Source organism: Sceloporus undulatus, chromosome 6, assembly GCF_019175285.1.
Source record: "Sceloporus undulatus isolate JIND9_A2432 ecotype Alabama chromosome 6, SceUnd_v1.1, whole genome shotgun sequence".
Taxonomy (NCBI): domain Eukaryota; kingdom Metazoa; phylum Chordata; class Lepidosauria; order Squamata; family Phrynosomatidae; genus Sceloporus; species Sceloporus undulatus.
In genome coordinates this window covers 152,268,549-152,280,068 of record NC_056527.1, presented here as the reverse complement: position 1 = coordinate 152,280,068, position 11,520 = coordinate 152,268,549, and the positions used below count along the sequence as shown (strand labels likewise).

The following is an 11,520-nucleotide window of genomic DNA, read 5'->3' as shown; positions in this document are numbered from 1 at the left end:
GCCAGTGCTGCCCCCTCCAGTGGACAAACGAGGAATCTTAGCATTGGAAGACGAGACCAAAGCTGCATCCACACTGCAGAAATAAATCGAGTTTGGTATCACTTTAACTGCCATGGCTCCATGTTACGGAATCCCGGGGTTTGCAGTTTCTTGTGGCAATGCAGCTCTCTGACAGAGAAGGCTAAATATCTCACAAAAGTACGATTCCCAGAGTTACACAGCACTGAGCCACAGCAGTTAAAGTGGTGCCAAACTGAATTATTTCTGCAGTACGGACGCTGTCCACAAGGTCCATCCAATCCAATTCCCTGCCATGCAGGAATACGCCACCGAAGCACTCTTAAATCTTAAAAGCAGCAAATGAAATAAATTGCACTAAAGTTGCTTTTGCCAAACAAAACAAAAAAGAAAACAAAAACCTCTTCAAATTTTCAAAGATATAGCCGTGTTACTCTGTAGAATCAGTATGTAGAGAGATCTTGTCACACCTTAGAGACTAACTTAAATAAAGAAGTTGGCAGCATGAGCTTTCATAGACTTCTGCATCTGAGGAAGACGACCAAAGTCTACGAAAGCTCATGCTGCCAACGTCTTTATTTCAGTTAGTCTCTCAGGTGCTACAAGATCTCTCTGCTCTTCAAATTTTCTCTGCTTCCTGAAAGGAAACAGTCTCAGCTGCCCATAAACAGCTATGAAATGGGTATCAGCAGTCATCCAATGTCTTGGAAGAGGTTGTCTAAGGCCCACTTACAAGGCTAACCATGGCAAAATCCATGCTGCTAAAAGCTAAAATCTGTTTATGAGTATCAGAACAAGTCCACATTGGTGGGGTCAATTATTTGGGTCCTTTCTTGTGTGAGTGGTGGTCATTCAGAAAATCTGGGACCACCAGCATGGTAAGGGATTGAAGTCCCAGACATCTGGAGGACTTTGCTGGGGGTGAGATCTGAACTTTTGACTTTCTGTGAAAAGGGTGAGAATCATGCAGCCCTCCAGGTGTTGGACTGCAAGTCCCAGCATCCCTAGCCAGCATTGCCAATGGTAAAGAAATGGGAATTGCAGCCTGGAGGGCCACACAATTCCCACAATTTAAACTGCACGTGCGCTGTAGCAATGAGCAAGAACCCTTCTCATCTGGTCCATCAGCAAACACCTCTGCTGCAGGTGACAGAAAACGCTACCGTTATTTATTACTTTTGTTTGCCAAAGTTCTCTTTCTTCATGCAAACTGGAGTTTTAGCCCTTAAGTGATATGGAAATTCTGGTCAGGAAGTGAGGCTTAATTTCTTTTGTACACAGTTTGAACATTTTTATCAAGGTTCTAGCCTAACGCCAAGATTGAAACCAAGCAACCACATACAATGCCAGTGTTCCCGTAGGCCCCAAATATTGCAAAATTCAACTGAAATTAGCCTTTCAACTGTTGGAACTGAACAGTTAGAACAAACCTTCACAGTAGCAGCAACCCCACACACACACACCCTGCAAAGCCTACAGATGGGACAATCATGGCGGCCGCAAGACACTTGCTATAGACCTGACAATGTGCAGATTCTAATGTAAATAACCAATCTGGACTCTGTACCGTTGAGGCCGACTGCTCCCGACTGTCTCTCCTCTGCGATAAACACTGTCTGCCCACAGTCCCCCTGTATTTGAAAGTTATGACAAACACTGGACTGAAATGTAAATATCTGACATCATGACAGGCAAAGCAGTGGCCTGCAGAAATATCTCAGACAATGAAATGAAATCCCCAAATGTTGCTAGATTTATTTTATTTTTTAAAAAACATCCCCAACTTTAGCTGTCACCAAGGGAATGGATGGATATAAGGAATGTCATTCTTAGTTCTTATCAAAATAGGTATCAGGGTGGTGGAATTAACTTAGTGGGACAGATGAAGGTGCTTTGAGCAATTAAGAAAGCATCACATTTCTCCTCCTTTGGCTGAGAAGTAGAATAAGTCAGTCTTTTTTTGGTCATCATCATTTACAGACGTACATGTTCAACCACAAATCAAACACTTTCAGGATCCTTATTTTAAATGCATTCAATTGAGGAGTTTTTAAAGTTATAGATTAATGCGGGGAAGAGCAACCTCAAAAACCCAACACACTCTCAGGCAAAAAGGGATGGAGAAGCAATCTGTTCGCTCCTTTAAAAAGATTAATTTTCAGAATCAAATAGGATTATTTCACTAGGTCCTTTGTGAAACAAAAAGAGGATGGGGAAAACACGTTTGATGACTTTTGAATAGACTCTAACCACCAACCTTATTATTTCCCCTTTTTTAAAGGACCGTTTGTTGCGACATGGAAGTTTGAAAGACTTTTAGTAAGTGAGAAGGAGCTACTGCGGTGAACTCTGTCCTCCCTTTGGGCGATTCCTCATCCAGGCCTGGCCATTAGCAAAGTTAAATCAATGTAAGCAGTTCCCCCGCGCTGACAGCTTGTGTTAAGTTTCTCCGCCTTTCCTCCTCCACGGTATTGGGGGTCTTTTTTCCCTTTGACGCTCCCTGGGGAAATTCAATTAACAGTGTCGGTCTCCTCCTCTCAGTCAATGAGTGACACTATCAAGATCCTTTTCACCGCCCCCGACAAGCGAGATATGTCCGCTGATTTCTTGACTCGCAACTTAACAAGAGAATTACTGCCCACTTCTATAAATGACTGTATATGATCTGTGTCATAAACAGCATGGCAGCTGCTGAAATCAATCTTTCATGACCCTATTGATTAGGACACTCAGAAATAATGAGACTTCACTGGTGGCAGAATAATGCTTAGGGGGGGAAAGGGTGGGGGAAACAGATACCGTCCTTATGAACGCCACTGTTATTTGTCTTTCCTTTGCCCTTTTCTTAATGGGCAAGCTATAAGAAAGAAAACACTATTACACAGCCAGAATCTATTATTTTTGCTCCTATTTTGGTGACAAACATGATTTATTTCATTAGAAAAGTACTTATATGTTGTTGTTGGCATGTGCCTTCAAGGCGTTTCTGACTTAGGGCAACCCTACGGCAAACCTATCAATGGGGTTTTCTTAGCAACATTTGTTCAGAGCAATAATACAAAAGCTCACACAAAGTAGAAGGGGTCAGTCACAAGTGACAATGACAGGTTTCCCACAAACTGATGTTCTACAGATATGCTGGTTTACAACTCACATCATCCCCAGCCAATATGGGGAAAAACTGTAAGTCAGTCTATGCAGATGGCAAGGTCTGTAGGTTGGGACGAAGGACAACCTGTTTGTCATTTGCATATCATAAACAAGGAGGACGGACATTAGTATTCCAATCAACAGATTTTGTTCCTTGTGTACCTTTCACAGACACACAGACGTGTATCTTAATCCCCACATTCTCATACTGTACTAAGAATATTGCACTTTATTGCTGAAGGTTTTATTTTGAGTATACTGCATCTGTTGATTCAATAGTCACCAACAGTATATATATACCCCACTCTCTTCCATGCCGGCATTCTCTGAAGATGCCAGCCACAGCTGCTGGCAAAACATCAGGAATAAACTCTTCTAGAATATGGCCTCATAGCCCGAAAAACCCACAAAAAAACTATGGATGCCGACCGTGAAAGCCTTCGACTTCAGATTCAACAATTGTCTGTGTTCTGATGATTTTAAAAGGATGATTGGCTTTGCTCTTTTGAACAGAAATGTACTAGGAAAATCTTGGGACTGGGGGGGGGGGGAACTGCCCTGTAGTTATCAACAGACCAAACTATGTCTTGTAAGTACGCGACACATGTGTGTGTATATATCACCAAGCTAAGCATTGTGTAACACTTCAGTGTTCATGCCCATGCCCTTGAACCCATGCAGACACTCCACACTCTGATTTTTAAATTGAAGATGACAAGAAGGGAAATGAATAGTTAAGAATGACAAATGCTAATAGCTCATATTGAACCTTTCAACATGGCAACTTCAAAAGGACAAACACAGGGACAGTGATTTATCAAAGCCTGGCACCAGAAAACAGAAATTGTCCCCGGCAAACAGAGACAGGTGAAGTCAAAGATAGCATCATTCATAACGTGGCAGCAAACGTTCTACAAAGGGAGCATTCAGACAATTGGGTCCGGCTTCAAAACAAACAAGGGTATTTATTAGACCAACTTCAACACTTGGTTGAAATGCAAATAGTTCAGTTATACTGAAGCTATAACAATGGGGCAGGAAACGTGCAATGCATGGGCCTAATATAACTTGCCAGGGTCCCATGCAACCTCCATCTGACCCCAATCCCATGCCTCCATCTTCATAATTATTCACCTTTTTTGAAAAAGAAATTGCTGCTTTCTGGAAGCTGTAGGGGACAGTATTGCTGGTTTTGTCAGGCCCCTCTGAGTTGTTGTAGGCTAGGAAGAGAGCTTTCCCCAAAACCAGAAGTGATTAAAATCGGCCAAATTCACCCAACGCTGGAAAAATTGCTCCATGGACCTAGAAGGGCTTTTCCACTTTCTTTTAGAAAATGGGGTAAGAGAAATTCAGCCCTCCCAGATCAAGGGAGCGCTGTGGCTGATGGAATGAGTACAGTTCCTCACTCCTGCTATATTCCATAGTTTCCAGATTTGAACAAAACTGGAGACTAAAAATGCTTATTTGCTCATGTACACATGAAGGAGATCTAAGGGGATGCGTGCAGGAACAAAAGGTTTGCTCAGTTTATTAACCCGAGAGACAATTTCAGTAGATACTGGCCATTCTCTGATCTTTAGAAGCACTGACAAAATAGCATGACTTCTTAAATAACATCTATGCATATATATATATATATGGCCGGCAATTACACAGGTAAAGAATTTTTTACTAAAAAGTTAAAGAAAGCACTTGGTGACATACAACTGCTAGCTTGCCGATTATGTATTGCGGAAGGAAGAAGAATGCAATTTTTTTGCGCTAAATTTATATTACTGTACTGACAGTTTATTTCCTTTCTTGTTACATTAGAGTGGTCCATTTTGGCAATGTCAGTAAATGCAAGAAAAATAACATTTCTACAAAACGTTAGGTATTATCTCAATTTCTTTGGTAAGGAATGATGGGGAGAGTCAGTCATTCATCACTGGAGTATCATTAGCATTGCCAATAATTGTGAGTATTTTGAATGTCTATCCCATTTCCCAAGCCTGGCACACCTGATGATCTAGATAGGTAAACCTTACCTAATGTACAGCTTGGCAGTTTCATGGGTACCGACAGAAAATCACTAATACCTAGCTCTAATTTTCAAGCCGCATGTTTACTCACAGCTAGTGTTGTTGTTGTTAGCCACCCTCGAGTTGTCTTTAACTCATGGTGACCCTGTGGATGAGACATCCCCAAGACTCCCTGTCCTTTACTGCCTTGCTCAGGTCCTTCAAGCCCATGACCTCCTTGATGGTGTCTAATCATCTAGTGTCTGGTCTTCCTCTCTTTCTTCTGCCCTTTACCGCTCCAAGCAAAATTGTCTTTTTAGTGAGTCATGCCTTCTCATGATGTGGCTAGTCTCAATTTCATCACCCTGGCTTCCAGGGAGATTTCCAGCTTGATCTGTTTGAGGACCATTTGTTTGTCTTCCTGCCCATCCACTGCATCTTCAACACTCTTCTCCATCACCACATCTCAAATGCACTGATGTTCCTTTTATCTGCTTTCTTCGCTGTCCAGCTTTCACACCTGTACATGGTGATGGGGAATACAATGGCTTGGACTACTGTCACTTTAGTGTTAAAGTCTTTGCATTTCAGGACCTTGTTTTGTTCTTTCATAGCTGGTAGCTAGTCATCATAAAAAAAAGTGTTCACTGTGGCTTTTCAAGACCATCTTCACAGATATAAACAAAACCTGTAATATTTAGGATCTCAATACTTTTGGACCACCATCAGCAACATCAATCTGTACCTTCACTGAGGGCCCATACAGACAGGCCAAAATAAAGCTGCTTCAGGTCACTTTGGAGGTATGCTGTTTAAATGACACATGCATCTTAAGAGGCCAGGAGCTGTGTCAAAGCTGCACTCCAGTCCTTAGCACTGGAGCACGGCTTTGGCACGGCTTCCAGCCTGTTAGGATGTATGCATAATTTAAATAGCATACCTCCAAAGTGACCCAAAGCAGCTTTATTTTGGCTTGTCTGTACGGGACCTGAGTTTGTTATCTGAGGCCTTTCTTCAGGTGTTCCCCCCTCTGATATATGAAATATGAGTGGCAATGAGTCCAGAGACATCCCTTTTAACAGTCCTTGAGAATGCCCTCCCCAGACAGACCTACCTAGTGCCTTCCTTATTATCATTTAGTTACCGGGAAAATACATTTCGGCTTCCCACGGTTTTGAAGAGCCATGTTTATTGGTTGTTATAATGGTTTTAACAGTTTTATTGTTTTATCAGAACGAGAGTGGCATAATGGTTGTTGGGTTTTTTTGGGTTAGGTCTGTGACATATTGTATTAAGGTCCAAATCCCTTCTTAGCCACAGAAACCCGCTGGACAACCACAAGTTGCACTTGCCCATCCAGAGAGGAAGGCAATGGTAAACCTCCCCAGACTAAATCTTGCCAAGAAAACCCTATGGAAAGGTCAGAGTTGAGTTGAAGACACATGACAGTAATTTCTTTTACTTGTTTTTAGTCTTTCAACTGCCCTGAGATATATTTTTTTAAAGAAAAAGAAGAATAAAAATAGAAAAATAACTAAAAAAGACTGCGTTACTGGATGTTGCTACTATCACTGTTTACTTTTGGGTTTTTTTTAACTTATTTGCTTGATTTCAGGTAAATTGCAACTTTGTCTTGTAATTTCTGGCCAATTTCTTGAGTTTATTTGTAAAAGCAAACGGATATACTTTTTCAAAATAAAGAAAAACAAATATAGTTCTATAGAAACTATTCATACCAGACCCCTGTTCTTGAGACGGTTGTTTGTATTATCCTTGCGAACAAACATTCCCTGTAGGAAAATGACTCCGAGTGAATTTGGGAAGAAAATTCAATAACCTTTGTTTAGGTTACTGTATTACGGGACAATTAGCAGTGGTATGATTATAGACAGAATCCGAAACACAAGCTGTCCTTCTTACAACTCCACCACTGAAAGACAGATATTCACTTGTGATAAGGGGGAAATATGCATTTCATGGAACCTGGGGCTTGTTTTAAAAACATATTAAAGCTCATGTTTATAACAGCTCTTGAGAAGAATTATGCCCGTTATTCTATTAGCTGATGGATATCAATGCTACCAACAAGAATGTATGCTTTCCTGTTAAAAGATATGCACAACCTTGGTTTCAATGCAGCAATTAAGAACAGATATTTGTAGTATTGTACACATGTTTGCTTTTCCTTTTTCCACCCTGAGGCTTAAAGAACAGTTTGTCTTCTGAGTACGAGTTAAAATTATTTACAATGAAACTGTGTCCCATTACGGGGTAAGATTTGTCGCAATAAACCTGTGAGTTACAGAAGTGTCACAAGCTGCCTGAAATGAATTAAGAACAACAACAAAAAACATAGCAAATGGAAGCTTTTTTACAGTTTATAAGTTCAGCACATGTGAAAGATTTTATCCCAGTCTTCCTACTACTCGAGGCAAGATATAAAATATTACAACACAGTGCTACCCCCCCAAAAAAAACTGCAACACTTTCCATCTGATTAACCACATTTATTAGGATATTTGTGGTACAATAGTCTGACTGGGCCTAATAAGGTCAGATACAATACTTAAGCCATGGTTTGGCTAAGATAAATGGGCTTTTGGCTCCTCTTTCTGAGTACTCTGACCACATCCTTCCTCTCAATTTTGCACAATTATTTGTCTCCAGAATAAAAATGGAAACCATGTACTGGATTGGATTTCCATTTCTCACTGGAGGCAAACCATCATCTCCACAAACCCTAATTTGAATGATTTTAGACACTGTGGCAAACTGTGGTTTGATCAAGTCTGTGATGTCAAAGAAAAAGGAGAGAATGAATGAATAAGAACATAAAAGAGGGAGTACCACCCAACAGCCCAAAGGAAATGAATGCCAAAGGAAGAGGAGAGGAAAGAAAGGAAAGGAGCAAGGACAATATAGGACAATTCACACACCCCTTCAGATGTTATTGGTTATCCTGGACCAACAGCCATGCTGGCTATATATGATGGAGAGCTGGAAAGCAAAAATATCTAGAGGGTCACAGGTTGCCTTCCCTTGGCTAAATGTGGACCAAGCTTATTTGCAAATTTCTCATGACAATTCAGATACAGATCAAAATGACAGTGAGCCTTATCACACAAGAAAAAAAAGAAGAAATGAAGTTGGAGAGTAGCAGCTTTTGCCGTAATTTATTGTATGACGCTGAAGCACTTCAGTTCTCTTCTATGGGAGATTGTTTTAAAACCACGTCTTTTATTTTTAGATGGAAAAATCAATTTGACAAAAGGCATGCTTGTACAACCATCTCCTGCAGGAAGAGAACCGAAGCACGACGATATCATGCAATAAGACATGGAGAAAGTCACTAGTCTGCTTCCATTTCTGCTTCCTTTCTGGTGCGATAAGGCTCAGCAAATCTCCTCGAAAATGAGTTTTTGATAAACAGAGCACCAGTCTCTTTCTCCCTTCCCTAGTTACAAAGCAGTGGGGCCTGGAAAGTAGGCGGAGATGTTTCCAAAAATGATTGCAAAGTTCAGACAGGCTGACACAGGAGAAAGTGATTTTTCAATTAGACAGGCCATAACATCTTCAAAGTTTTAAAGGTAATTGCAAAAGGTAAGTTTCATCATTATGAAGGCTCTACGGTGCTTAGAAAGGTTTCCTCCCAGACACTAAAGGCATTTGGACTGTCTATCATTTGGAAGAATGAACTACACTGCACATATTTTTTAAACAAAGGCTTGGAGACCATGAATGCTTTGACTAAAAGAATGCATTTCTGATACAATCAATTGTCCTAAAGAAGACATGCAAGTAAACTACAACAGGAGAGGAAGCTATTTAAAATCTGACAAAGAAGGGACTAAGAGGAAGAGAAATTGCTCAGCAAGATTTCTAGAAAGAAGAACTGAAGTCATTCCCAAGTTCCCAAACACTGCTATCAGCAGAATGGAGGAAAATAAACCAAGGTAAATTTGAAAGAATTGTTGGAAACTTGAGTGATGGGGGCAGGGTGGAAGGACTTTTTTCATAAGACCCTTGCTTGGTTGTAGATCACTCTCAAAGGCTCAGTGTAAATGCAAGAACCCCAGTATGTGTAAAGGCCTTGAAGAAGGACCTATAAAACTGAGTGGATGAGGATGAGGAAAGCTCTGCATCCAAGTAAGTTTTAAAAACAGCACCACCCCACTTATATTTTTGGCAAGACCATGTTCTGGATTGGGTCTTGGAGAAATGGAGGGAGTAAAAATTGGCCCCTAGACCCATCCATGTCACCCACCCCTACTGTAGTCAAACGTGGAGGTTGCTACACCATAAGCAACCATAGATGTAGGCCACATCCATCTTCTTTCATGCTCATCTCCCATACCGGATGCCTTCACATTGTGGTCTCCTAGGAGAATGGTCCCATTGTCTTGCTCCACAGGAGAGCGGATGTCACATAGCAACGACCTTCTGTTTCCAGGCAGATATTTCTACAACCCTTATTTATTTTTCTTCCATTGCTTGTGGTATTTGGATTTCGATGAACCTGAACCGAAGCAAAGTTTGCCAGAATCTGATATTGTACCGCATTACACTTGGCGGCATGGGTCAGGGAATATTTTGCCTTCTAGCTTCCACCAGCTTATAAACTTTGGCAGATATGAACTTACTTAGGAAGGCCTGTATGACATGCTGCCAGTTTCAAGCAGCAGCACGGCCGTTCTCTTGAAAAACAGGATCTCTAATTGAGCTGGGAGGTGGGGTGCAGAAGTCCATGTCAGGTTTATCTGTTTAAATTCTGTTTACTTGTTGTAATGGCATACACATGTCTGAGAAGCTGCTGATAAGCCACACAAAGCTTATGTTACTTGTCGTGATTTAAAACCCCAAATGTTAAATTCATCTTTAACCAATAAACAGAGAAATAAGAGACCGAATCAAAATGTGGTGGTTTGAAATTCTTTGTGTTTAAAGTGTTAAGCATTTTTAAACCTTGGATGTAAGGATAGAAACGCACACCTTGGGAACAAGAAATTAGAATTGGATAGAGAAGAAAGATGTTAGGAAATGCCTTCGTCCAAACAGTCCCTTCCAGCTTTCTCAAAACTAAGATTGATGGATGAGGTTATTCTCTATATTCCATCATTCTGTAAGTTGGGAGGATAAGGAAAACAGCTTCCTGAAAAGAAATAATACAAAGAGAATGCAACTCCTCAGGAGTAATCCAACCCCATATAATTTTAAAATATATTATTTTCTTAAAAGAGAGGGATGCTGAAGGAGACACAATTTGCAGATGGCCATCTCTGGAAATAATGTGTAATTTAATTTTGTGGCATATCCAGATTTACAAAGCATTTTAATTACTTCATAAGAAAATCTTGGGGAAAGAGATCTATTTTAAAAACTGAACTAGCTTCTCCGCAAATTGTTTTACTGAAATATTAGAAAAAATATTTGCTGGAGTGGAAGGAAAGAAGAAACTGTCTCATTTGGTAAAAAGCTAAGCACAGGCACCACAGCTAGAAAAGCAAAATAGAGGCTTTTCAAATATTAACTAAAAATAAATGTTGGCATTTCAATTCTATGCTGAACAATTTCCTGGATATCAAAACCCATTAAGATACTATTTTGAGTCCTTTTGAACTATTCAAATTGTATGTGGGGGGAAATGGACTCTGAAATGGCAATTTATTAATAGATACAAAATATGGTTCAAAACAGTTGGTCTTATAGGATCTTGGCTGTGGTTGTAATGGTGAAACATATTTATTCTCTATGTGTAGAGAATGTATGGTGCTTGATTTGTTGGGAAATAAATTATTCTTTGAAATATTTTGGAACACTCATTTTAATAATGATGTATTTCTTGATGCATTACTCTCTCCGAACCAGTATTGGACTTGTAATCGACATTTTATGATATCTATCTAGTGAATAATTGCCTTATTTGTTGTACTTTTTTAATCAAACATTTTAAAAATACAATTTTAAAACAAATAAAAATAATGTGAACTGACATTCCAGCCCAGATTATATACTGATTTTATTCTGTTTTATGTATTGATAATTCATCTTTCCATTCATTAAAGATAAATAACAGTAATAACATAACCACTGTGATAACATATATTATAAAATATCTCTCCCCACTCTCCTCTCTATATAAAAGATGTAATTCTGAGTACTATTTCCCATGAGGAATCCCATAAGACATACTGTGACTTTTTCTGAGTCAAAAATATACAGGAAAATATATAGGAATATGATATCTTGTCAGAGTCAGAAGAATATGACATATTATATTACTATATTCTATATTGTTATCTAATACCCTAAACTCCTCTGATTTATAAATCACCTGCTTAGTCATAAAAATATG

At 39.7% G+C, this 11,520-nt stretch overlaps 1 protein-coding gene across 7 annotated transcripts in view; it reads right to left on the bottom strand.

The window, feature by feature from the left end:
- The window catches only part of SCAPER (S-phase cyclin A associated protein in the ER), a 134,175-nt gene that overhangs the window by 57,903 nt on the left and 64,752 nt on the right, over positions 1-11,520 (bottom strand). The window lies entirely within an intron of this gene.